This window comes from Ovis aries, chromosome 6 (genome assembly GCF_016772045.2).
Source record: "Ovis aries strain OAR_USU_Benz2616 breed Rambouillet chromosome 6, ARS-UI_Ramb_v3.0, whole genome shotgun sequence".
Classification (NCBI taxonomy): Eukaryota; Metazoa; Chordata; class Mammalia; order Artiodactyla; family Bovidae; genus Ovis; species Ovis aries.
In genome coordinates, this window is record NC_056059.1 from 89440831 (window position 1) to 89467206 (window position 26376).

General features: G+C 41.8%; 1 protein-coding gene across 1 annotated transcript in view; it reads left to right on the plus strand.

Moving 5' to 3' along the window:
- LOC101102731 (alpha-fetoprotein-like) overlaps window positions 1-16866 on the plus strand; it is a 149693-nt gene extending 132827 nt beyond the window's left edge. The window contains exons 14-17 of the transcript XR_009601063.1: window positions 7562-7760; window positions 8081-8313; window positions 13413-14596; window positions 16408-16866. The gene's annotated coding sequence lies outside the window, so the exon portion shown is untranslated. The remainder of the gene's footprint in view (window positions 1-7561; window positions 7761-8080; window positions 8314-13412; window positions 14597-16407) is intronic.
- Window positions 16867-26376: the final 9510 nt, after the last annotated feature.

The following is a 26376-nucleotide window of genomic DNA, read 5'->3' on the forward strand; positions in this document are numbered from 1 at the left end:
TCTGCAGTGATTTTGGAGCCCCCCAAATTAAAGTCTGACACTGTTTCCACTGTTTTACCATCCATTTCCCATGAAGTGATGGGACCAGATGCCATGATCTTCATTTTCTGAATGTTGAGCTTTTAGCCAACTTTTTCACTCTCCTCTTGCACTTTCATCAAGAGGATTTTTAGTTCCTCTTTACTTTCTGCCATAAGGGTGGTGTCATCTGCATATCTGAAGTTATTGATATTCCTCCCGGCAATCTTGATTCCAGCTTGTGCTTCTTCCAGTCCAGTGTTTCTCATGATGTGCTCTGCATAGAAGTTAAATAAACAGGGTGACAATATACAGCCTTGATGTACTCCTTTTCCTATTTGGAACCAGTCTGTTGATCCATGTCCAGTTCTAACTGTTGCTTCCTGACCTGCATATAGGTTTCTCAAGAGGCAGGTCAGGTGGTCTGATATTCCCATTTCTTTCAGAATTTTCCACAGTTTGTTGTGATCCACACAGTCAAAGGCTTTGGCATAGTCAATAATGCAGAAATAGATGTTTTTCTGGAACTCTCTTGCTTTTTTGATGATCCAGCAGATGTTGGAAATTTGATCTCTGGTTCCTCTGCCTTTTCTAAAATCAGCTTGAACATTTGGAAGTTCACGGTTCACGTATTGCTAAAGCCTGGCTTGGAGAATTTTGAGCATTACTTTACTAGCATGTGAGACGAGTGCAATTGTGCAGTAGTTTGAGCATTCTTTGGCATTGCCTTTCTTTGGGATTGGAATGAAAACTGACCTTTTCCAGTCCTGTGGCCACTGCTGAGTTTTCCAAATTTGCTGGCATATTGAGTGCAATACTTTCACAGCATCATCTTTCAGTATTTGAAATAGCTCAACTGGGATTCCAGTATGCTAAACCAATACTGCTTTTGAAAACCGACAATTGTTTACAAAAAATAAAGAAACCCAATACAATGTAAGAGTATATTTCTAAATACAACATTTAGCAATTTGTAGTCATAGATGGGAGCGGGTAACAAAGTGCACATGTATTTTTTTTTTTTTTAGTTTTTCATTTAAAACATGTCATACATAATGACTGACTTAAAAATGTTATGAATTTTTAACTATTGTTTTTCTTAGAAGGCTCACAATTGCTTTCTGTCCCACCCTTAATAACTCCAGCTACTCTGTCATACATTCTAAACTTCCCTGGTGGCTCAGCGGTAAAGAATCCTTCTGACAATGTAGAAGACGCAGGTTTAATTCCTGGGTGGGGGAGATACCCTGGAGAAGGAAATGGCAACCCACTCTAGTACCTTTGCTTGGGAAATCTCATGGCCAGAGGAGCCTGGTGGGGTTACAATCCATGGGGTCACAAAAGAGGTGGATCAACTTAGCGACTAAACAACAACAACTCTGTCATACACTCTAAGCATAGATGCTTTCGTAATTTCAGAAAATAGGATACAGTTGAGTTGTGTTTGTTCCAGCCACAGCATGCAGCTGGTGGAGCATATCCTGTTCATGCTAAAGGATCCTTCTTGGAGTAAGTTCTTGTGACATAACATAAATCAGCATATTGACAGAACTGGGTTAAACACTTGAGTAACGTCCATGTGAAAGTGAAAGTTGGTCAGTTGTGTCTGACTCTTTGCGACCCCATGGACTCCATGGAATTCTCCAGGCCAGAATTCTGGAGTGGGTAGCCTTTCCCTTCTCCAGCTGATCTTCCCGACCCAGGAATCAAACCAGGGTCTCCTGCAGGTGGATTCTTTACCAACTGAGCTATCAGGGTCTGCTTATTAGTTAGAATAGAATGTTGATCTGAAATTAATATTAGTATGTCTGAATCTTTGTAATTTAGGCTATGTATTTCTTTTCTAGTTTCCACAGATTCATGACATCTGATATTTGACATCTGCTTTTGACATCTGATATTCTATAGCTTTGTTGCTTTATTTTCTGTTGGTCTCACAAACCCAGAAATCTAGAGGACTAGTTAAATAAATTTTATTGAGATATACTTTATACATAATACAAAAATTATCCATTTTAAGTGTACAGTTTTGAGTTTTGATGAATGCATGCATTCACTGCAATCAAGACAGAGAATATTTCCATTGCCCACGCGTTTCCCTCCTGCCCCTTGTAGTCCCTCACTCTTACACACAGACAGGTATTGATCTGTTCCTTACAACTCAGACAGTTTTGCTTGTTTTGAAATGGCATCTATACAGTCAATCACAGTGAGCTTAGCTTGTACAATTACTTGGAATGGCTGCAGGTTCTGATGATTTATCTTCATCAGATAAACAAATGTTTATGGAGCTCCTATCAGGCATCAGACATTTCCCACCAATCCTCTTGCCTTTGCAGGTAAAGACAGTGACAATGGAGGTAATTTCATAACTATATGGATTTCATAGGTGAAATTTATGTTACTTTTCATAAGCAATGTGGAAGTTAAGGGAAGGGAGGATTCTGGGTACATTTCTTTAATTTCCAGTTTGGACAGTGAGATTTTTTTTATTATGTATTGAGTTTTATTGAGTGTAGTTGATATATAATAATCTGCACATAGTTAAAACATGCAATTTAATAAGTTTTGATATATGTATACCACTATGGAGTCATCATCACGCTCAAGATAATGACCATGTCCATCACCCTCAGAAGTATCCTCTGATTTGTTTGTAATCCTGCCCCCCCCATTCTGTCCACATGAGAATCCTAATTGCTCTACATATTCACCAACACTTGGTACGGTTAGTCTTATCACATTTATCCATTCGGTTAGATATATAGTGGTATCTCATTGTAGTTTTAATTTTCATTGCCCTAATAATCCTGATGCGAGAAACTGACTTATTGGAAAAGACCCTGATCCTGGGAAAGATCAAAGGCAAGAAGAGAAGGGGATGACAGAGGATGAAACGGTTGGATGGCATCACCAACTAGATAGACTTGAGTTTGAACAAGCTCCAGGGGTTGGTGATGGACAGGGAAGCCTGGCGTGCTGCAGTCCATGGGTTTGCAAAGAGTGATAGACTGAATGACGTAACTGAGCTGAACAGGAGAGGGCAAAAATCTCAAAAGTGATGCTTCCAAGACTGAAGTTATGTTTTATATCTGAAGGATGGAGTTACAACAGGAAAAATGAAAGTAGATTGTGGCTAATGAAAAAAATTTAGAAGGAAACTTAGTTTGAAGTTTTAGTTTTTCCAATGTGACTCAAGTATCATTTTAATCCTTTCCAAAAGCACAAACGTATATGCCTATATGTCTATGCATGCGTGTATATATATATATATATATATATTTGTGCATATATGTATATATCTATAAATGACAGACGTAGACTGAAGGCAGCTTGAATTGTCTGGGACAAGGAAAGATTAAGAAGAGTGGTACAAACCAAAGCCACATATTCTTAGATATACAGATGGAGAGATAACCACGAGAGACAGGCCCAAGGATAGGGTGTCTCCAAGAATTCAAAAGTTGAAAGACTTTGCAAGGTCATTCAGCCCAAGGCCAATGTTTTGCAATTGTGGTCGTGCCATTGTTTGCTAGGATCCCTTTCCTTGGCAAGTCTTGTTAGGTTATTAATTTAGGGTGGATTTCTTTTATTAAAATATAAAGAACACACTGGAAGGCAGTACACAAGGGCAGAACTATGTTTGCCTCTTAGCTTTGCCAATTTGGGCAAACTAATTAGTGCGATCTATGTTGCTGAAATCCTATCATGACCCTGGTACTGCACCAGCTTCCAGTGATATGATGGTGAGCAAAGCACCTCTTATTCCTGCTCTTTTGGACTTCAGAGTATCAAGTGGGACACAGACACTATTTTCAAATGACGGTAAAGTGCATAATTACAAACTTAGATACGTTCTAAACTATACTATGATTTGAAGGTGTATTCTTGCTTGGAAAATCCCATGGACAGAGGAGCCTGGTAGGCTGCAGTCCATGAGGTTGCTTAGAGTCGGACACGACTGAGCGACTTCACTTTCACTTTTCACTTTCATGCATTGGAGAAGGAAATGGCAACCCACTCCAGTGTTCTTGCCTGGAGAATCCCAGGGACAGGGGAGCCTGGTAGGAGGCTATCTATAGGATTGCACAGAGTCGGACACGACTGAAGTGACTTAGCAGCAGCAGCAGCAGCAAACTGTACTATGATTTGAAGGGGATTGGGAGAAGAGTGTGATAGTCAGAAGGAACAGCATGTACCAAAAGATCTGGGGCAGGAAGGAACAGGGAAAATTAAAAGACTGAGAAATCAAAGGTCACTGGAGTTAAGACAGTCAAGGAGAATGCAGAAGCCTCAATCTCCTTATCTGTGAGCTGGAGCTATTACTGTGGGAGGTTGTCTTACAGATTAGTAAGAACACATGATACTGGCCCATCAACAGTGGCTACTAGTTAAATGCTGGCTACAATGATCATTACATAATTGCTGCAGAAAGGAAGATTATTCTTGAATCACATAAGTCAAATCAACCATGCTTTTAACATTTTGGGCTTCCCAGATGGCTCAGTGGTACAGAATCCACCTGCCAATGTGGGGTGGGGGTGGGGGCTTCCCAGGCAGCGATAGTGGTAAAAAGCCTCCCTGCCAAAAAAGGAGACATAAGATACGTGGTTTTGATCCCTGGGTTGGGAAGATCCCCTGGAGGAGGAAATGGCAACCCACTTTAGTATTCTTGCCTGGAAAGTCCCATGGAAAGAGGAGCCTGGTGGGCTACACTCCTTGGGGTCGAAAAACAGTCAGACATGACTGAACGTGATGATGGGCCATCAGCAGACAATTACATGTCAGTCCCTGGGTTACCCAGCAGACCTGAAGTTTAGGGAGAAAATGGGGTGTTTTCTTGTGGTCTTGGGCTGCATAAGATGCCTATCAGTGAGAAGAGGAATATCAAAAAGGCAAAGTTGAAAGGAAGAAGGGAAGAGGTCAAAGAAGCTTCATGTTCTAAATATTTTTCCCAAACATGTCTGGAAATGTGGCATTCCATTCCCTTAATCTGTCCCATTCTATGCCACGGGCAAATGTTCCAGTCTTCCAACGTGTTCCTGCAAGCACATTCTTAACAAGGACACCCCACCACAGAACAATCTCATTAGCAGGATCAGTGGAACCAAATTGTAGAATTAGGTAGACTCACCCAACCAGTGCCTTTTAAAAGGACCCCAGGATGACAGCCTCTGTACCCCAGGGCCTGTAGCACTAATAGGATCCAAATCCTGTCTCCACTCTTGACTTCTCCGTGCCCTGGTTTCCTTATCTGGGGGATGGTGATAATGATGAAAATAGTTATATCTACCTCAAAGGCTTATTGCGAGGACTGAATGAGTAAGCAGAGTGAATGTGCAAAGCCTTTAGAACAGTTCCTAGCGCAGAGTGTGCATATGCCTAAGTTTTAAATATTATTTTAATGCCTGAAGAAGTTGCCAATTTTGCTCCTCCCCATTCCAACATAGACACAAAATGAAATTGTTAGTTACTCAGCCATATCTGACTCTTTGAGACCCACCAGGCTCCTCTGTCCGTGGGATTTTCCAGGCAAGAATACTGGAGTGGACTGCCATGTCCTTCCTCATGGGATCTTCCTGACCCAGGGATCAAATCCAGCTCTCCCTCATTGTAGGCAGATTCTTTACCATCTGAGCCACCAGGAGAGCAAACGAAGACACAAATATAGACACATGCATACTTATAGACAGGCTTCTTTGGTGGCTCAGTGGTAAAGAATCCACTGCCAATCTAGGAGACAAGGATTTAATCCCCAGGTCAGGAAGATCTCCTGGAGGAGAAAATGGCAACCCACTCCAGTATTCTTGCCTGAGAAATCCCACGGACAGAGTAGCCTGGTGGGCTACAGTCCATGGGCTCACAAAAGAGTTGGACACGACTTAGCGACTAAACCACCACCAGCACCATACAGTTAAAAAGGCTTTGATTTTAATGAGTTTTCAAATACTGTAGCTATTAAGGTCAACAGACAAAGGGAAGAATGCTTTCATTTCTGCAATATCCTTCAAGGGACTAGTATTGTTTCTTAAGAGTCATGAGGGAAAGATAAGTGAGGGAGGGTTATTTAAGGGGCAGCTCTTCCTTCTTTAAATTTCATGTGTGTCCAAGCAGTCCACATGAGTCTTACTTCCCCGTCCCGTGATGCTCAACCCAGCAAAACTAAAGCCTGGGGAAAAGGTAGAGAGAGACAGCAGGGGTGGGAGCAGAGAACCCATTGCCTCATTCTGTGTACAGTTTAGCTTCCTGCATCCAGACCAAGGTCCTGTGGTCACCTTTGCTTGTAGAAGGCTGAGCTGTCATAGGCTGAGACTCATGTATTTCTAGGCCTCCAGTGAACAAGCAGGGATTAACTAACCCATCCGCCCCACTCTAAATCCATATCAGTTGTCATCAGAAGCAGTGGGCTGGCATTCATATGTTTAGGCTCCTATTGGTACATCTTCCTGGAACCTGAACCTCAGAGACTCACATTTCTGTTGCAATTTTACGGCAAGAGAGTGCCCTTGTTCCTGCCAACCTCTCACTTTGAGTCTGGTTTCTTTGCCATTCTTTATAAAGCTGGAGAACTTGAGTCTGCAGACACCCATGCTCAGTGATATTCAGGCTGTACTTCCAGGACACACATTACCAATTTTGCTTTCTACATGTGTTACTCGGAGAAGGAAATGGCAACCCACTCCAGTATTCTTGCCTAGAGAATCCCATGGACAGAGAAGCCTGGTGGGGTACTGTCCATGGAGTCGCACAGAGTTGGACACAGCTGAAGAGCCTTAGCATGCATGCATGCATTAGGAAATGGCAACCCACTCCAGTGTTCTTGCCTGGAGAATCCCAGGGACAGAGAAGCCTGGTGGGCTGCCATCTATGGGGTCAGAGTCAGACACGACTGAAGCAACTTAGCAGCAGCAGCAGCATGTTACTACCTGACCTATGTGAGGCTTGCTAACACGGCAGATTTCAACACATTTTCTTTTCTGCCACTGACATCTGCTGTGTTTCTGACTGTCTTTGCTCTAATCATTTGTCTTAACCCAGAAACTTCAGTCAAGGGGGATGTGGACCATCATGAGGGTGAGCTGTGGGTCAGCCTGGGGTAAATATAACCCCACGGTTCACTACGATTTGTTCTCTGTCAACACAGCACCAGAACCCAGTCCTGGTAAAATCCCATCTTAGGGCTTCTAGGTTTCTCTAGGGATCGCGGCCGAGTCCTCCATTTTCTTCTCCATGACCCCCATCTGCAGCCAGCCAACGTCACCCTTGTTCCTCTGCTGCTGGGTTTCTTTGGAAGAGGCTGAGGCCTGAGGGTTTCATCCTGAGGTTTCCAACCTCTTCACTGCAGAGGCTCCAAATGGTGCCTGCGTCAGCAGTTCCTGCTCTTGGCCACACTGACGCCAGCCCCAGCTGTCCCGTTCATGCCCAAGGCCTCAGAAAGTCCCCGCTGTGAAGCTGGCCCTTCAGCTGCCTCCACCATGCCTCCCCTTCATGGCCTCAGTCACAAATCTAAGGGATAAAGTAGAGACTTCTGGTTTCTGTCTAGGATTAAGGAGCTTGGAAATCACCACTCTGTTCTAACAAGTAAAATGCTGATCAGACTGAAAAATGCAGCGACTCTTCTTAGGTCTGTAAGAGAAATGAGGTCACCATCAAACCACTTCCACCAAGTTGAAGAGACAGAGAATCAAGACTTACTGGAACAGAAACCCATGAGCAAAATCTCCGTCGGAACCAGTGCTGGGGTAGGAAAACCTGAACCGATCAGTTTGTTATGAAAAATTTCAAATATACAGAAAAGTAGAGAGACTTTTACAGTGAATAACTATGGACTCACTCTATGGATTTAGCAGTTAACCCTTTATTATGCTTGCTTTTTAAAATTGTATATTTATTTATCCACCCATCCATCTATTCATTCTTTATCATGTTATGTTTTGATCCATTTAAAATAAATTATAGAAATCAGCTTGTTCACCCCTAAATACCTCTGTGTGCATATTATTAACATGATTAACTAGAGTTCATTATTTGTGTATAAACCAAATGCTATTCCCTTTTTTAGGTATAATGAAATGTGCAAATCTTACATGTTCCATTGGGCGAGTTTTGACAAATGTATTGTTTCTGCACACGCTCAGTCATGTTCACTATGACTCTGTGGACTGTAGCCCACCAGACTCCTCTGTCCATGGAATTCTCCAGGCAAGAACACTGGAGTAGATTGCTACTTCCTTCTCTGAGAGATGGCCCGATCCAGAGATCCAACCCAAGTATCTTATGTCTCCTGATTGACAGGTGGGTTCTTTATCACTAGAGCAAATTGACATACCAGGGAAAATCAACACTCTTTTTTCTAGCCATGCTGGCCTCCTGATGATCACTCAAGGTGTTTGCAATTGCTGTTTCCTTTATCCCGACATACATTCCCCCCCAGAGGAGACGTGCATATGGCTTATCTTGAGTTTTTGCTGAATTGTTACCTCCATAGAGATTCCTCACTTAAAATTGCACTCCCACCCCCATGCTGGCACTGCCCATCCCTCTTGCTTGCTTAATTTCCTGCATAGAACATATAACTTATTTTTTAAACTTATTTATATATTTTTTATTGCAGTATGGTTGATTTACAATGTTGTCCTAGTTTCAAGTGTACAGCAAAGTGACTTATATATACATATACATACGAATATGTATGTTGTACGTATCTGTTCATCTCAGAGTCATAATTTATCCCTCCCCTACTTTCCCTTTTGGCAACTGTAAGTTTGTTTTCTGGGTCTGTGAGCCTGTTCCTGTTTTCTAACAGGTTCAACTATGGGTAGTCAGGGGACCCACTCTGAGAAATATTGGATTAAATATTTTGCCCAAGTTCACCATGATAAAAGCATACATGGAACAGAACCATGTCTAATTCATTGAAATATATTCTTGAGATTCTACTGTCTGCAAGCAATGTTTTGAAGGCTCTGAAGAGGCAGTGGTTCACAAAATAGATTTCAGTACCCATGCCCTTTCAACTAGAACATGCCTCCTCTTTCTAAATGAGTCTGATAAAGATTTCCTGAGATGAATGATGCTTTTTGCATTTCAGTTTCAGCCACTGTTTTTGTAAGAACCTGACAATCATGGGCATGAATGATAGGTATCAGTTTTAAAATGTAATAGCAAATAGAGAAGACTTTCTCTAAGGCAGTAGAATTAAATACCATATCAATCTAATTCACATGACGCAGTCTGATACAATTCAATGCAGCACTTTACAGCAAAAAGTGATGCTTTGTCATACAAAGCAGTATCTCACTGCCGCTGCAGGACAGGGGCCTTGGCGGCAACCTCATCTCAAGTCTTGGGTTGTGGCGCCCTCTCGTGGCAGACACTGAGACTTTTTTGTGACTGCTACAAATGCACTTTTCATTTAATGGAAAAACTGTCAGTCTAAGAATGGAAAGGAGCTGATATACAGCAGCCAGCTTTATTATACCACAGAGGCCACAGATTAAGAGACTTGCCTAAGCTGCCACCTCAGCTAAAGTAACTAATCGTGCTGTCCATGCGATTACTTTTTTCGTTTTATTTTCATTTGTGACACATACAGAAAAAATAGTAATCAGCCTCTTCTTCAGTCTAAAGATAGGAGACTGGAATGGCAAATGCAGGAGGGTCAGAAACATATAAAGGATTAACACAACAGGAATATAAAAATAAAATATATAATGGAATATAATATAAATAGGAAAAAATCTGCATCCTTTAATATATAAGCATCTTCCTTCATGGTGAGAGATCAGCTGCTCCTATGTTGTTTGGAGACAGTAAGGAGAATGTTAATGATTACAAATTCCTTATTTTTCAAAATGTACATGCATAATGTTTTCAAATCATATTTATTGAACACCTACTGTGCTTCAGGTTCAAATGAAATACCACCCCCCCACACACACGCACACACACCCCGCTAAGCAATTTCATCTGAACAGTAGGCTCCTTTTCCTCCCTCACATCTTCGCTGAGGATGATGAAAGCTTTCTTGGTGCCAGGCACTGCGCTGAGTACCAGTGAAGCTCATGGTCATGGGCTGACTCTCATTTCCTTTGGCAATGTGTCCTCTGATTGAACATGGTGTTTTACAGCCTCCCATACCACTGGAGCAAACTCAGGTGATCCACTTAGGTGCCTCTTGGCTCAGTTTTTATGGAAAATAGACAAGGATAGTAATTCTGCTTTGAAAAAATCCTGGTGCTCAGGGCTTTTGGTATTTTTGAGAATGGATATCTGAATCACATCACCAGAAAGCCTCTGAGACAAGCAGAGATGTCAGCTAAAGGAGATACAAGGAGATAAAACCAGCCAGTCCTAAAGGAAATCAACCCTGAATATTCATTGAAAGGATTGATGCTGAAGCTCCAATACTTTGGCCACCTGATGCGAAGAGCTGACTCCTTGGAAAAGACCCTGATGCTGGGAAAGATTGAAGGCAGGAGGAGAAGGGGATGACAGAAGATGAGATGGTTAGATGGTACCACTGACTCAACAGACATGAGTTTGAGCAAACTTTAGGAGATGGTGAAGGACAGGGAAGCCTGGCGTGCTGTGGTCCATGGGGTCGCAAAGAGTCAGACGCGACTGAGCGACGGAACAGCAGCCGTGGATAATGGAGGCGGGAGACCACGTTAGTCACAGTGATGGGGACCATAGTTCTTTCCATTTCATTTCCTTGCCCAAGTTTCCCCTAGGAAGAAAGATCCCAAGGTTTGTGGAAGAGCTGCTCCTTGTATGTATGTAAGCAAGTGGATCCCAACAGTGTGGAGTGGCCTGCAATCCCACTGGACATGGCTGTGCCCTGGTTTCTCCTTCGTCATCTCAGACACTGGAGTATTGTGAGCAGATGGCCTTCAGCTCAGACCCTTCAGCAATTGCCTCAGCTGCTGAGGCGACCTGCTGAGGGGAGCTGATCTCACCCAAGGTCATGTCCTTCCGGGCCCTGCCCACATCCACTGACTGATAAAGAGATATAAAGACCCATTGGACTAGAAACAGGACAACTCTGATGGACCATTGCAGCCCCAGAAATGATCACTTAAGTTATGCCTTATCATTTAAGCTATGCCTTCGATAATTTATTTAAAGTTTCTCTTATTGTTTGAAATGAAGATACTATTAAATTTTAATTCTTACTAGTAGTTGAATGGTAACATCTTAAGCATGTAATTCTTCTCTTTCTTAAAGATTATTTACATAGACTAAATCCCTATGATCAGCCTTAACAACTCAAAGCACAAGTATATTTTTATACCTCCTGACTTCTAGGGCCTAATTGTTTTTCAAAAGGGCCATGAAAGTCTATAGAGGCATACATCTAAATATATGTTTCTGTATAGCTCACACCTTGCAAGTATTTCCAGCTCGGGTATTTGAGGACTCTTAAAAATTCTGCCCAGTTTTTCTTGGCATAAAGAAAATTTATTTGGCTAACTTTGAAATTTTGTGCTGATGATGTCGAAAAAATTTATCCAAATTTGAGTGATGAGGATGAGAGATTTTATCAGTTTGCTCCACTGAAAGTTGCTGTTAATTTGATGAAACCAGTTCCTTCTCATTCACATTATAACTTTGGGCTTACAAATCTCCTTCTCAGTCTTTTTTTTTTTTTAATCTGTTTCATGTTTACTAGGGAGAAGTATTTTATATGGTTTGTTGCTGAAAAGCTCACATGGTTTTAAGAAAGAGAAAAATCTGTCCTGAAACTCCAGAAGCTGGGCTCATACTCCCAGCGAGACCTTCACGTTCTTTTAAAATAAACAATTTCACAGAACAGTGACATCAGACAAGCCGCTCTGTGATCATGATGGGTCCAGACACAAACAAGACCGTAACCACAACTGAGCACAGACTAAACCATGAAAATGGAGTAAGCCACAAAAAATAATCGGCTATTCCCACATCCAGGCTGATGAGCGTGCCTGTGGCTTCTTTACTCCTTACTGTTTTAGCCTAACTCTAGTCATCCCTCTGTTTAGGTTGATTTATTAAGAGACCCAATCATAAAATTAGGGCTTCTTTGGTAGCTCAGCTGGTAAATAATCCGCCTGCCATGTGGGAGACCTGGGTTCAATCCCTGGGTTGGGAAGATATCCTGGAGAAGGGAACGGCTACCCACTCCAGTATTCTGGCCTGGAGAATTCCATGGACTGTGTAGTTTATGGGGTCTCAAAGAGCTGGACACCACTGAGCGACTTTCACTTCATCTCACTTTAATCATAGAATTGCCCCACTTCCTAATAACATCCAACCTAAAGCAAAGCCCTGCTTCCTAATCCTCCCCAAATCACCTAACACAAGCCCAAAATCTGAAAGAAATTCTTCTGAATGAATGCCATCTTCTTGCGAGTTCACCCTCCAAGGTGTGAGTTCTGTCTCACACAATGAGAAGTACACACTGCTTGTTCAATCACAGTGGATTCCCAGTGAAGGGTGTGATACCTTTACTTCAACTATTGATCATTTCAACTTAACTTGATTAGAACTTGCAGACAAAGGTTGATTTATCTTACCCTAGCTTTTCAGGTTGGGGCTTCCCAGGTGGCCCAGTGGTAAAGAACATGCCTGCCAACGCAGGAGACTTAGGTTCAATCCCTGGGTCAGGATGATCCCCTTTGCGACAGTCCTGCTGCTAAGTCGCTTCAGCCATGTGCACCTCTGTGCGACCCCAAAGATGGCAGCCCACCAGGCTCCCCCATCCCTGGGATTCTCCAGGCAAGAACACTGGAGTGGGTTACCATTTCCTTCTCCAGTGCATGAAAGTGAAAAGTGAAAGTGAAGTCTCTCAGTCATGTCCGACTCTTAGCGACCCCATGGACTGCAGCCTACCAGGCTCCTCCATCCATGGGATTTTCCAGGCAAGAGTACTGGAGTGGGGTGCCATTGCATTCTCCATGGGGTCGCAAAAGAGTTGGACATGAGTTAGCAAGTAAATAGCAGCAACAGCAGCAGATTTCCAGGTTAACCTCCCTGTGTGTGCTAAGCCTCTTCAGTTGTGTCCGACTCTTTGGGACTCTGTGGACCATAGCCCACCAGGTTCCTCTGTTCATGGGATTTCCCAGGCAAGAATACTGGAGTGGGTTGCCATGCCCTCCTCCAGGGGATGTTCCTGACCTAGGGATGGAACCTGCATCTCTTACATCCCCTGCATTGGCAGGCAGGTTCTTTATCACTAGCGCCATCTGGGAAGCCCTAACGTCTCTAATTTATACAACATTTTCTCTCCTGATTCCTCAATCTTTCAGTATTCTTTTCTTTAGACAAATAATAGATCAACAGAATGTTAAATGCTTGACAATCTTACTCATTCCCAAGTGTTTGAATAAATGAGTGTGGCATTTGTTTATTTATCATAGAAACATAGAAACGCTTATGGAGAGATGACTGTTCAGATTCTGTTTGGCTTGGTGCACGTCTTGCCATTTGCATGTCAGGTATTTTGAAACTTTGTGGTTTCCTCTGAGCCACCTCTCTGCAGGTAAGTAGAAAGATCCATGGGGCACGAAGGGAAGGCCAAGGGGAAGTGTGCGGAGATGTAGAGGCTGTAGAGGCCTCTGTCATGATCGCAAGGGCTGTGTCAGGGGGCTGACCTGGGGCAGCCAAATTCCCAGCTGTCAACAAGTGAAGTCAGTGGAGAACCTGAGTCATGCTCCATATATGTAAGGTTTTGAATTCCTAGAGGAAAATTTCATGGGGGAAATGGCTTTGAACAAAATGAGAAGCAGTCTGTTTGGTCATGTTTTATTTCTCAATATGGCTTCCTGTCCTTCGACTAAAAGGTACCTATGACTGATAACATTTTCCTCCAAATTCTCAGAAGATGAAGCTTGTTTTCCTTGAGTTTGACCTAATGTGTATTTCACATAGTTACACAAGTTGGTGAATAGTACTATGATTGACTCAGCATGAACGCCTTTATTCTTCTGAACTTATCATAATGAATTTCAAATGACAAAATCTGCATGAGCTGCATAAAAATGATCTGATCACTGCTTGGGTCTGGAGAGAATTCTATATCTTTTACCCCAAGAAAATGTCCACAAGGAAGCCCTTATACTATAGCATGTAGAAAGTAAATCCTTCATTTAAAATAATTTCAAACACCAAAGTAGAAAGTGCTGGTTATTTACCAATGATGAGCTTTCAGTTGCAGAAAACCCGAGTCAGTGAGATTTAAACAATAATGTGGATTTATTGGCTCATGCAATTGAAAGTCAAAGGACAATCCCGCATCAAACATGTTTTGGTTAAGATTGCTCTTCATTCTGGCTTTATCCCAAGCTGGAATATCACCCACAGTTACAAAGATGCATGATCACAAAGGGGGACAGGCTTCCTTGTCCATTTCCAGGGTAGAAAATGGCACTTCTCACCTTACCAAATGATACTTCCTATTTTTTCACGCAGATTGAACTAAGATACATTGACCATAGTTGCAATGGATATGAGAATAGGCTGCTTGACCATCACCTGGACCTGGAAGTGGCTAAATCCCCTTTCACATCATGGTTACTGTGTAACTGCTACATGCTTACTACAGGTATTTCCTTAAAGGAAAATCAGAGATTTAATGGGTAGGGGGAACAAAGGGAATAGATGCTGGTCAGGTCTGTCCAGGACTTTGCATTTAATTTCCCTATTAGAAATGATGGGCTTCCTTGGTAGCTCAGCTGGTAAAGAATCTGCCTGCAATGCAGGAGACCCCAGTTCGATTCCTGGGTTGGGAAGAACCTCTGGAGAAGTGATAGACTACCCACTCCATTATTCATGGGCTTCTCTGGTGGCTCAGACAGTAGAGAATCCACCTGTAATTTGGGAGACTTGCATTCAGTCCCTGGGTTGGGAAGATCTGCTGGAAGAGGGCATGGCAACCCAGTCTAATATTCTTGCCCAGAGAATCCTCATGGACAGAGGAGCCTGGTGGGCTACAGTCCATTGGTTTGCAAAGAGTCAGACATGACTGAGCAATTAAGCACATTAGAAGTAATATCTCATTTTACCTGTAAGTGGCAGTATTGGGCTAAAAAGATGGGGCCTAGACTTAGCTTGGCCTACAGTGTAGGTACTCAGTCATGTCAGACTATTTGTGACCCCATGGACTGTAGCCTGGTTAGCTTCTCTGTCCATGGGATTTCCCAGGCAATCGTATTGGAGTGGGTTGCCATTTCCTTCTCCAGGGGATCTTCCCTATCCAAGGGTCGAATCCACCTCTCTTGGGTCTCCTGCATCTCCTGCATTGCAACTGGGTTCTTTACCACTTAAGCCATCTAGGAAGACTACTTAGGCTGCAACCATTCAACCCTTCTGTCCACAATTACAAGCAATGTGGTTTTATGCAAGTCACTGAACCACTCCTTGCCTCGACACCTTCATTTGTAAGATGAAATTGGTAGAATCTTCCTTGTAGAGCTGCTATGAATTTTCCATGGGGAGATGCATACACAGCACTTAGCATAGTGCCTGTCGATTTCTAATACTTGCAACAATATATTTGCAAGTCAAACAGCCATTCGATGGCCTCTCTAAGGTATTGTTTTATCTGTTTGGGTACCTGCCATCTGCCCAAAATGTTCTGGAGTTTTTCTTCCCATCCTTAGGACATTTTATCAATTAACTAATTTAAGTAGACTCAATTCTTTAACCCAGAGACTAGCAGTCTGATACTGAAGGAGCGATGTATTGTGGTATATTGTGCTATAAATGGTCCCCCGAAGCCCCGCCAGGTGTTCATGATCAGGTGATTCCTTTGCAGCGTAAATTTCATTCTGAAATGGTTTGAATACAGGGTACCAGCAGCAACTTACTGGGTCTCCTTAGTTTCTTGTTGGGAAAATCACCACAGAAGGCCTGCTAAACCCACCCAGGGCAATAATGTTTTGATTATTCTTTGCTTACCTCCTTTGGCTAAAGCAATTGGAAGGCTGAATATATGCATATGGCAAGAATGAAGTAATTTCTTTTGGCTTGCAACACTTCATTGCATCTTCATTGAAGGTAGTGGTGAGGTGGGGGAACAGGGAGAAGGGAGATGGAATTATTCTAGTTATTTGTCTTAAAAGTCATCCATGAAGGGGCTAAGATGGAGCTTGGGCAACAGCCCTTTGGGAAAATTTATCTAAACTTTGTAAAACATAAAGCAGATAAATTAGGGTGATTGCTTCAGATTGCTCTTTGTTTTTCCAAATGATTTATCTCACGTACTTACAGAAATGACAAACAATGAATTTGGAATATGACTTGTGCTTCAGTATATGGAAGCAATTGGATCAAGGAAAAAGACGTCAACTTTGCAGACAGAAAGTTGTGTGCTGTTGTGTGCTATTGTGCTCAGTCTTGTTCAACTCTTTGCAGCCCTGTGGACTATAGCCAGCCAGGCTCCTCTGTCCATGGCATTCTCCAGGCAAGAGTACTAGAGTGGATTGACATGTCCTCCTCCAGAAGATCTTCCTGAGCCACGGATCAAACTCATGTCCCTTATGTCTCCTGCACTGGCAATTAGGTTCTTTACCACTAGCACCACCTGGACAGGCCAGAGACAGAAAGACCAGTCCTTAAATCCTGAAAACACTGTTGATCAGAAGTGTGACCTTGGAAAATGCCTTAACATCTATCTCTGAGCCCTCAGTTTTCCAATCTGTGAAAGAGGGACAATTCTTTCGTTGTAAGAGTTTATGAAATAATTAAAAAAAGAATTGTTTAGTACAGTGAATGATAGAGCACAAAAATTATTCTTATTTATAAAGATTCATTGAACATGTAAGTTGTAAGGAAAGATCTATTATATAAAGTAAAGGATGTCTATACTCAGAATTCTATGACTTCTTGTTGGTTATCCTACATCTGATCATAAAGCATTGTTATATCACAGGATCCATGGCTTCAGGTCTAAAATGGAGAAACGTCCTTCCTATTGTTCAGTTCAGTTCAGTTCAGTTCAGTCGCTGAGTGGTGTCCAACTATTTGCGACCCCATGAATCTCAGCACTCCAGGCCTCCCTATCCATCACCAACTCCCCGAGTTCACTCAAACTCATGTCCATCAAGTTGGTGATGTCATCCAGCCATCTTATCCTCTGTCATCCCCTCCTCCTTCTGCCCTCAATCCCTCCCAGCATCAGAGTCTTTTCCAATGAGTCAACTCTTTGCATGAGGTGGCCAAAGTATTGGAGTTTCAGCTTTAGCATCATTCCTTCCAAAGAACACCCAGGATTGATCTCCTTTAGAATGGACTGGTTGGATCTCCTTGCATTCCAGGGACTCTCAAGAGTCTTCTCCAACACCGCAGTTCAAAAGCATCAATTCTTCGGCACTCAGCTTTCTTCACAGTACAACTCTCACATCCATACATGACCACTGGGAAAACCATAGCCTTGACTAGACAGACCTTAGTCGGCAAAGTAATGTCTCTGCTTTTGAATATACTATCTAGGTTGGTCATAACTTTCCTTCCAAGGAGTAAGTGTCTTTTAATTTCAAATCTGCAGTGATTTTGGAGCCCCAAAAAATAAAGTCTGACACTGTTTCCACTGTTTCCCCATCTGTTTCCCATGAAGTGATGGGACCAGATGCCATGATCTTCATTTTCTGAAAGTTGAGCTTTAAGCCAACTTTTTTACTCTCCTCATTCACTTTCATCAAGAGGCTTTTGAGTTCTTCTTCACTTTCTGCCATAAGGGTGGTGTCATCTGCATGGCCGAGGTTATTAATATTTCTCCCGGAACCTCCTTCTCCAGAGGATCTTTCTGACCCAGGGATCCAACCTGGCTCTCCTGCTTTGCAGGCAGATTGTCGCTGAGAACAAATAAGCTGGAATGCCACAATCATCCACTGAAGACTGAAGCAATGCCTGGCTGCACAGTATAATCACTTGGGAACTTTAAAAACCTCAGAGCCCCAGCCCTATCCTAGAACAATGAAATCAGAAATTCTGGGAGTTGGGCCCAATCATCAGTATTTTTTTGAAATTCTTCAGAAAATGCAAAGTGCAGCCAAGCTGGAGAATCACTGCTCTAAGATATTGCTTCTCAAATTGTAATGTACATGTGAATCACCTGAGGTCTCCTTAACTCCAAAGTTCTAGTCCTATAGGCCCTGGGTGGGGTCTGAGCTTCTGCATTTCCAATCCACTTTTAGGTGATGCCATTGCTGCTGGTTCCTGGACCACACTTTGCGTAGCCAGGCCCTGAGATGCTTGTTTTCCTCTCTCTTTCCACCACCACCCAATTTTGGGGGGGGGGGGGGTTGGGGGGGGCGCGTATGGGGAAGCCTTTTACAAAAAGACACTTTCTCTTTCCCAGAAATTTTTTTTTCTCCTTTCAGTTTTACTGATATATAATTGACATGTATCACTATATGTTACACAGCATAATGATGGCATACATATTTTGTGAAATAATCACCACAATATGTTTAGTTAATGTCTGTTACCTCATGTAATTACAATGTTTTACCCTTCTGATGAGAACTTTTAGGACCTACACTCGTGACAACTTTCAAGTATACCATGAAACAGTGTAAACTGCAGTCATCGTGTTGGAATTTACATCCTTAAAGCATATTTGTCTTTTAACTAGAAGTTTGTACCTTTGGACGATCTTCATCTAATTCCAATACCTCTTTCCTCTGCTTCTGGTAACCACAAATCCATTCTCTTTTTCTACGATTTTTTTTTTTTTTTTAAGATTCAGTGTGTGAGTGATACCAGGTAGAATTTGTCTTTCTCTGGCTTACTGCACTTAGCATAATGTGCTCAAATTCCATCCATGTTGCAAGTGGCAGGATTCTCTTCTTTTTTATGGCTGAAGAGCATTTCATCATTTGTGTGTGTGTGCATGCATGTACGCTATATTTTCATTATCCTTTCATTTTTTGATGGATTCTTAGGTTGTTTCCATGTTTTGGCTATGGTAAATAGTGCTGCAGAGAACACTGGTACACATGTATCTTTTCAAATTGGTGTTTTTGTTTTCTTTGGATAAATACCCAGCAGTGGCATTGCTGGATGATATGGTAATTCTATTTTTAAATTTTTTGAGGAACCTGTATATTGTTTTCCAGCTTGTCTATGCCAATTTACTTTCCTACCAACAGGGTACCTGGGTTCCTTTTCTCCACATCCTCTCCAGCCTTACCTCTCGTCTCTTTGATGATGGCATTGTAATAGGAGTGACGTGGTATCTCATTTTGGGTCTGATATGCATTTCTCCCAGGAATTGCTTTTACTTCAGAGGTCACTGTCATTTTTATCCACAATAGGAAAATGCTATTTTTTCTCCAAGCATCTTTCAAATTGCTCTCAGTTCAGTTCAGTCGCTCAGTTATGTCCGACTCTTTGCGACCCCATGAATCGCAGCACGCCAGGCCTCCCTGTCCATCACCAACTCCCGGAGTTCACTCAGACTCACGTCCATTGAGTCAGTGATGCCATCCAGCCATCTCATCCTCTGTCTTCCCCTTCTCCTCCTGCCCCTAATCCCTCCCAGCATCAGACTCTTTTCCAATGAGTCAACTCTTCACATGAGGTGGCCAGAGTACTGGAGTTTCAGCTTCAGCATCATTCCTTCCAAAGAAATCCCAGGACTAATCTCCTTCAGAATGGACTGGTTGGATCTCCTCTCAGGAGTCTTCTCCAACACCACAGTTCAAAAGCATCAATTCTTCGGCACTCAGCCCTCTTCACAGTCCAACTCTCATATCCATACATGACCACAGGAAAAACCATAGCCTTGACTAGACCTCAGTTGGCAAAGTAATGTCTCTGCTTTTGAATATACTATCTAGGTTGATCATTACTTTTCTTCCAAGGAGTAAGCGTCTTTTAATTTCATGGCTGCAATCATCATCTGCAGTGATTTTGGAGCCCCCCAAAATAAAGTCTGACACTCTTTCCACTGTTTCGTCATCTATTTCCCATGAAGTGATGGGACCAGATGCCTTGCATGATCTTTGTTTTCTGAATGTTGAGCTTTAGGCCAACTTTTTCACTCTCCACTTTCACTTTCGTCAAGAGGCTTTTTAGTTCCTCTTCACTTTCTGCCATAAGGGTGGTGTCATCTGCATATCTGAGGTTATTGATATTTCTCCTGGCAATCTTGATTCCAGCTTGTGTTTCTTCCAGCCCAGCGTTTCCCTTGATGTACTCTGCATATAAGTTAAATAAGCAGGGTGACAATATACAGCCTTGACGTACTCCTTTTCCTATTTGGAACCAGTCTGTTGTTCCATGTCCAGTTCTAACTGTTGCTTCCTGACCTGCATACAGATTTTTCAAGAGGCAGGTCAGGTGGTCTTGTATTCCCATCTCTTTCAGAATTTTCCACAGTTGATTATGATCCACACAGTCAAAGGCTTTGGCATAGTCAATAAAGCAGAAATAGATGTTTTCTGGAACTCTCTTGCTTTTTCGATGATCCAGCAGATGTTGGCAATTTGATCTCTGGTTCCTCTGCCTTTTCTAAAACCAGCTTGACCCTTAAAATAACTTTGACTTGTGAAAAAATATACCTGTATCTTCAGTACAAGATGACTCACAATTTTAGTTGTTAAAAATATTTGACATAATATGGACACTTTCAGAAATTTGCTCTGAAACATTTTTAAAGAAGGCAATTTATGCATAACTAAAAATCAAGAGGGCTTCACAGGTGGCTCAGTGATAAGTAATCTGCCTGCCAATGCAGGAGATGCAGGAGGTTTAGGTTTATCCCTGGGATCAGGAGGATCTCTTGGAGGAGGAAATGGCAACCCACTCCAGGATTCTTGGCTGGGAAATCCCATGGACAGAGGACCCTGGCAAGCTACAGTCCATGGGATTGCAAACAGTCGGAAACGACTTAGTGACTAAACAATAATTGACCCATGTGGGATCATTAGCAGGCTTGTTATCTCCAAAATGATTTATTTCTTTATATGAAAATGGCTTTAGTTTGTACTTTGGAAGTTGTGTTTCTAGTAAAAGAGTTCTTATTGCATTGCCATAAAAAATTTTTTAAAGTTTTCACCTAAAAGTTAAAAACAGTAGATCATTGTTGCTCTCTTCAAAATCTAAGACTAAGAAAGCAAAATTGCATTTTTATTTACCTTTTGTTCATTCACTCACCGTCTCATCCTCCGCTGTTCCCTTCTTATCCTGTCTTCAATCTTTCCCAGCATCAGGGTCTTTTCCAATGAGCTGGCTCTTCATATCAGGTGGCCAAAATACTGGAGCTTCAGCTTCAGAATCAGTCCTCCCAGTGAATATTCAGGACTAATTTCCTTTAGGATGGACTGGTTTGATCTCCTTGCAGTCCAAGTGGCTCTCAAGAGTCTTCTTCAACACCACAGTTCAAAAGTATCAATTTTATGGTGCTCAGCTTTCTTTATGGTCCAACTCTCACATCCATACATGACTACTGAAAAAACCATAGCCTTGACTAGACTAGACTAGACTAGACTATACAGTTGGCAAAATAATGTCTCTGCTTTTTAATATGCTGTCTAGGTTTGTCATAGATTTTCTTCCAAGGAGCAAGCGTCTTTTAATTTTCATGGCTGCAGTCACCATCTGCAGTGATTTTGGAGCCCACCACCATAAATAAAGCCTGTCATTGTTTCCATTGTTTCCCCATCTATTTGCCATGAAGTGATGGGACTGTATCTCATGATCTTTGTTTTCTGAATGTTGAGTTTTAAGCCAGCTTTTTCACTCTTCTCTTTCACTTTCATCAAGAGGCTCTTTAGTTCTTCTTCGCTTTCTTCCATAAGGGTGCTGTCATCTGCATATCTGAGGTTATTGATATTTCTCCCCGCAATCTTGATTCCAGCTTGGGCTTCATCCAACCTGGCATTCTGCATGATGTACTCTGCATAGAAGTTAAATAAGCAGGGTAACAATATACAGCCTTGATGTACTCCTTTTTCCCAATTCGGAACCAATCTGTTGTTCCATGTCCAGTTCTAACTGTTGCTTCTTGACCTGCATACAGGTTTTTATTGATAAACAATTGCTAAGTTAACAACCAATGAAAATTTGAAATCAGAGAGGAAAGAGGACAGACTTTGCCCCTATTGCATTAACGCGTCATGAACATCTGTTGCTTCCACTAATACTGTGTTATAAGTTCTTCACTGGAAGTGACTGTGTCTGATTAGTCTTAGTATCCAATAGGTTGACACATTTCTTGGCTCATAGTAGATGTTCAGTAAATTTTGTTTCAAAAGTAATCTCAAAATACATGATTTCATGCAAAGTTAACTTGGCAAAGTTCTTGTCTTGGCATTAATGAATATGTCCTCATTTTCCTATTACCATGCTTCAGCTTGGCGATGATCTCCCAGCTTATTGTAAATATATCAAGTGGTGTTGACAGAGTCAACCCATGAATTAGCATTACCTGGCATGTACAGAGTAGATGTGGGGCTTAGACTGTTTTAGTAGCACAAAGCTCTCTCTGTTAATGTCCCAAGTGTGTTGTTGTACATTGGTCTCAGAGTCCATTGTTGTTGTTGTTTAGTTGCCAAGTTGTGTCTGACTCTTTGCGACCCCATGGACTATAGCCCACCAGTCTCCTCTGTCCATGGGATTTCCCAGGTAAGAATACTGGAGTGGGTTGCCATGCCCTCCTCCAGGGCATCTTCCTGACCCAGGAACTGAACCCACATCTCCCATGCCTCCTGCTTTGGCAGGCAGATTCTTTACCACTGAGCCACCTGAGGGTTATCAGTAGTGCTGAGGGCCAGCTCATCACATCCTAAGTCTCACTGATGCCTATGTCTGAATCAGAACAAGGTTTGAGGGCATGGGATTTATAGAACTTGTTTGGCTGGTTTTCATGAGGTGACATATTAATGTGATCAGTGAGCTCATTTCTCCTTTGACAAAGACGGAACCACTGTGTAAGTGATACTGGAAATTTCTTGAAAATGAAATACTTACAGATACATGAGAAAGCCTGAGGGAAGTGAGAATCAAGGATAGCTTCCAGTAAGGAACTTTAGGATGTAATTTTCTGGAAGGCAGAGACCTGTGACTTCTCTGTCTTCAGTCCCCATTGGTCACGTGATGCCACACCTCATATTCTGTAGGGAGAAGGCTCAGGAGAGCTCACATGTGCCAGGTTCCCTTCCTTTATTCTGAAACATGAACACTCAGGGCCAGAGGGGCATTGGCAATAGCAGTGCCCCGAGGTGGTAATCCTGTCCTCACTCTTTGTATGTGGCCGTTCAATGCGGGCTTGTCATTCTGACCAGTTAATTTATGCTTTTTCCATCATTCTCAGTCTGGGGAGCTCTTGCAATCTTCCCAGAGCACGAACTTCCTCCCTAGGTTTCCTTTTGAGTAGTGGTTGCCTTAGGCTTAAAGGTGACCTTTTAGGGGTAACACTAAGTCCAAGTATGGTGGTGACAATCTCAGATTCTGGAGCCATTATTTTCCAGCTTCAAATCTCAGCTCTCTCAACTGCAAGTTCTATGCTGCTGCTGCTAAGTCACTTCAGTCGTGTCCGACTCTGTGCGACCCCGTAGACAGCAGCCCACCAGGCTCCCCCATCTCTGGGATTCTCCAGGCGAGAACACTGGAGTGGGTTGCCATTTCCTTTTCTGCAAGTTCTATGACCTTAGGTGAATTGCTGCCCCTCTTTTCGCCTCATTGCCTCACTCTCCTCCCCAACATCTTAGGGCTGTAAGGACGATTAAATGAAAGCACTGTCCGCCACAGAGAAAACCCTATGTAAGTAAGTAAGACTATCATCGTTTGTATCCATCCCAATTCAAACCTCTAACTACTTTAGCAATTATACATGCAGCCTGTACCCCAGTGGTATCAACGTAGAAATTTGCTCTACTATGTGAGATAGGTGCTAAAATAATCTGTATGGTGATGGTTGTGATCTCCACTTTGCAACAACATTTTGTTTTAATTATTCTTAAATATATTTCTTATGGTTTATTTTTTTCAAGGTTAAAATATAAAATTTCAAGGGTTTAGACTTTCTCTATTAATTTCTTCATATATCCAATGCAGAAGTGTTAGATATGTGTCAAATATAAAATGGACTCTTTTCAAAATTAAAAAAAATTCTATTTAGAGGTAAGTCCTTCACTATGCCGAAACAAATAACCAACCAGTTCAGTCACAAGGCTCCTAGTTTCAGGACAGTTAAATTCTAGGGTTGATTTCATTGTTTTCAATATTAATCTGTCCTTGTTTCAGGACAGTTAAATTGTAGGATTCATTCCATTGTTTTCAGTGTATTAATCTGACTACTTTATCACATAATCTTCCCACCTAACATCCATAAGATTTTAGGTTGCTTGAACGTCATCATTACCTTTCATGTAAAGGAAATACTGGGATTATTAATGGTTTGATTGACAATAGAGGTTGCAGTTTTGAGGAATAATCCCTATGTAGGGATTAGAAGACTCATTCACAAACAGGTCATAAGCAGTTAGAATATATTTTAACCAATGAAATATCCAGTTGGCATTGTTGAAGTAACACAAGAAGAGCTTCTGATCACTGGAAACTATGCAATATGGGCAAAGCGTTGGTAAAACATAGCGGTATGTCCTGGTTTAAGAAATAACATTTTGGATGTTTCTCTGGCCATCAAAAAGCTGCATCTGTGTCATCTGTATACAGTTTCTTGTAGGCGACTCAAATGAATTGTTTCAGCAGGGCAGTGGGTTTGGCCCAGGTAGACAGAGCAGAAGTTATTAAAAGTACTGGCTCTGGAATTGGACTTCCTACGATCAGATCAAAGCACTGCTGCACTACTGATATGCAACCTCAGGCTGATTCTTTCACCCTCTGAGGATCTGTTTTCTGGAAAATTGGCATAAAATAGTACCTACTTTATTAAGTTACTGTAATCATAAAATCTGAGCATATATAATAAAGTGCTTAGCCCAGAGACTGTATAGTAAGAATTCACACATTTAACCATTACTTTTTTACTATTATTTGAAGACAATTGCCAACTTGACACTACATTGGTAAATAACACAAGGTGAGAAGAAAGCTCTTCCTGATTAGTACCAAGACCTGCTTATTTAGGGAACTCTGGTTTGTGTTTCCTTAAGTAATTTTTATTACTCCTGGGACTAGAAGGCCCAGTCATTGAATACCCACCCTGTTCTTGTCAGAACAACCTGTTCTGAGTCAGGTTGAGACTAGCTGCCTGCCATATTCTCATATGATTTGCACCTAATGAAGACAGCTTACTCCATTGCTTTTCTTGATTGGCCAAGGAAACTATTGAGAAAACTGTCATCACATGACAGAGCGTTCCTGGAAGGAGGAAGTGACTTGCTTGAGGCCACATTTCTGCAGTACTACTCTGTCTTAGAAATAGCCAACTTTAATGAGCATCTACTTTGTACTGGCATTGAGTTAAGCACTTTACATGCATCATCTTGCTTAACATTCATAACAACCTTTTGCAATGGGACTTTCATTATCTCATTTGCATGCTAAAAAACTGAAACTCCCCACAACTTGGAAGAACAAGGGTGTGCTCTGAACACTATACACTGATGGTTGCAAGTACTCTGTCTGAAAAATTGTTTCTCTGTGGTCTGTAGGGTGTATGTATTTTTGGAAGGGCAAAGATGAACTTCTGTTGACCATTTTGCTTTTCTTTATTTATACCTGATTTTTTAAAACTAAGTAATGGCTTTATTTATTGATATAGAGGTAATTAGAAACATCAAAGCAAAAAACAAAAAACAGACTAGATAGAAGAAGAAAGGTTTATTTGGGTCACTTACAGACTCAACTCACATTTCAACTGCATTCTATAGTCTTTTTTTTTATTAGTTTTTTATTTTTTAAATTTTAAAATCTTTAATTCTTACATGCGTTCCCAAACATGAACCCCCCTCCCACCTCCCTCCCCATAACATCTCTCTGGGTCATCCCCATGCACCAGCCCCAAGCATGCTGCATCCTGCGTCAGACATAGACTGGCGATTCAATTCTTACATGATAGTATACTTGTTAGAATGTCATTCTCCCAAATCATCCCACCCTCTCCCTCTCCCTCTGAGTCCAAAAGTCCGTTATACACATCTGTGTCTCTTTCCCTGTCTTGCATACAGGGTCGTCATTGCCATCTTCCTAAATTCCATATATATGTGTTAGTATACTGTATTGGTGTTTTTCTTTCTGGCTTACTTCACTCTGTATAATCGGCTCCAGTTTCATCCATCTCATCAGAACTGATTCAAATGAATTCTTTTTTACGGCTGAGTAATACTCCATTGTGTATATGTACCACAGCTTTCTTATCCATTCATCTGCTGATGGACATCTAGGTTGTTTCCATGTCCTGGCTATTATAAA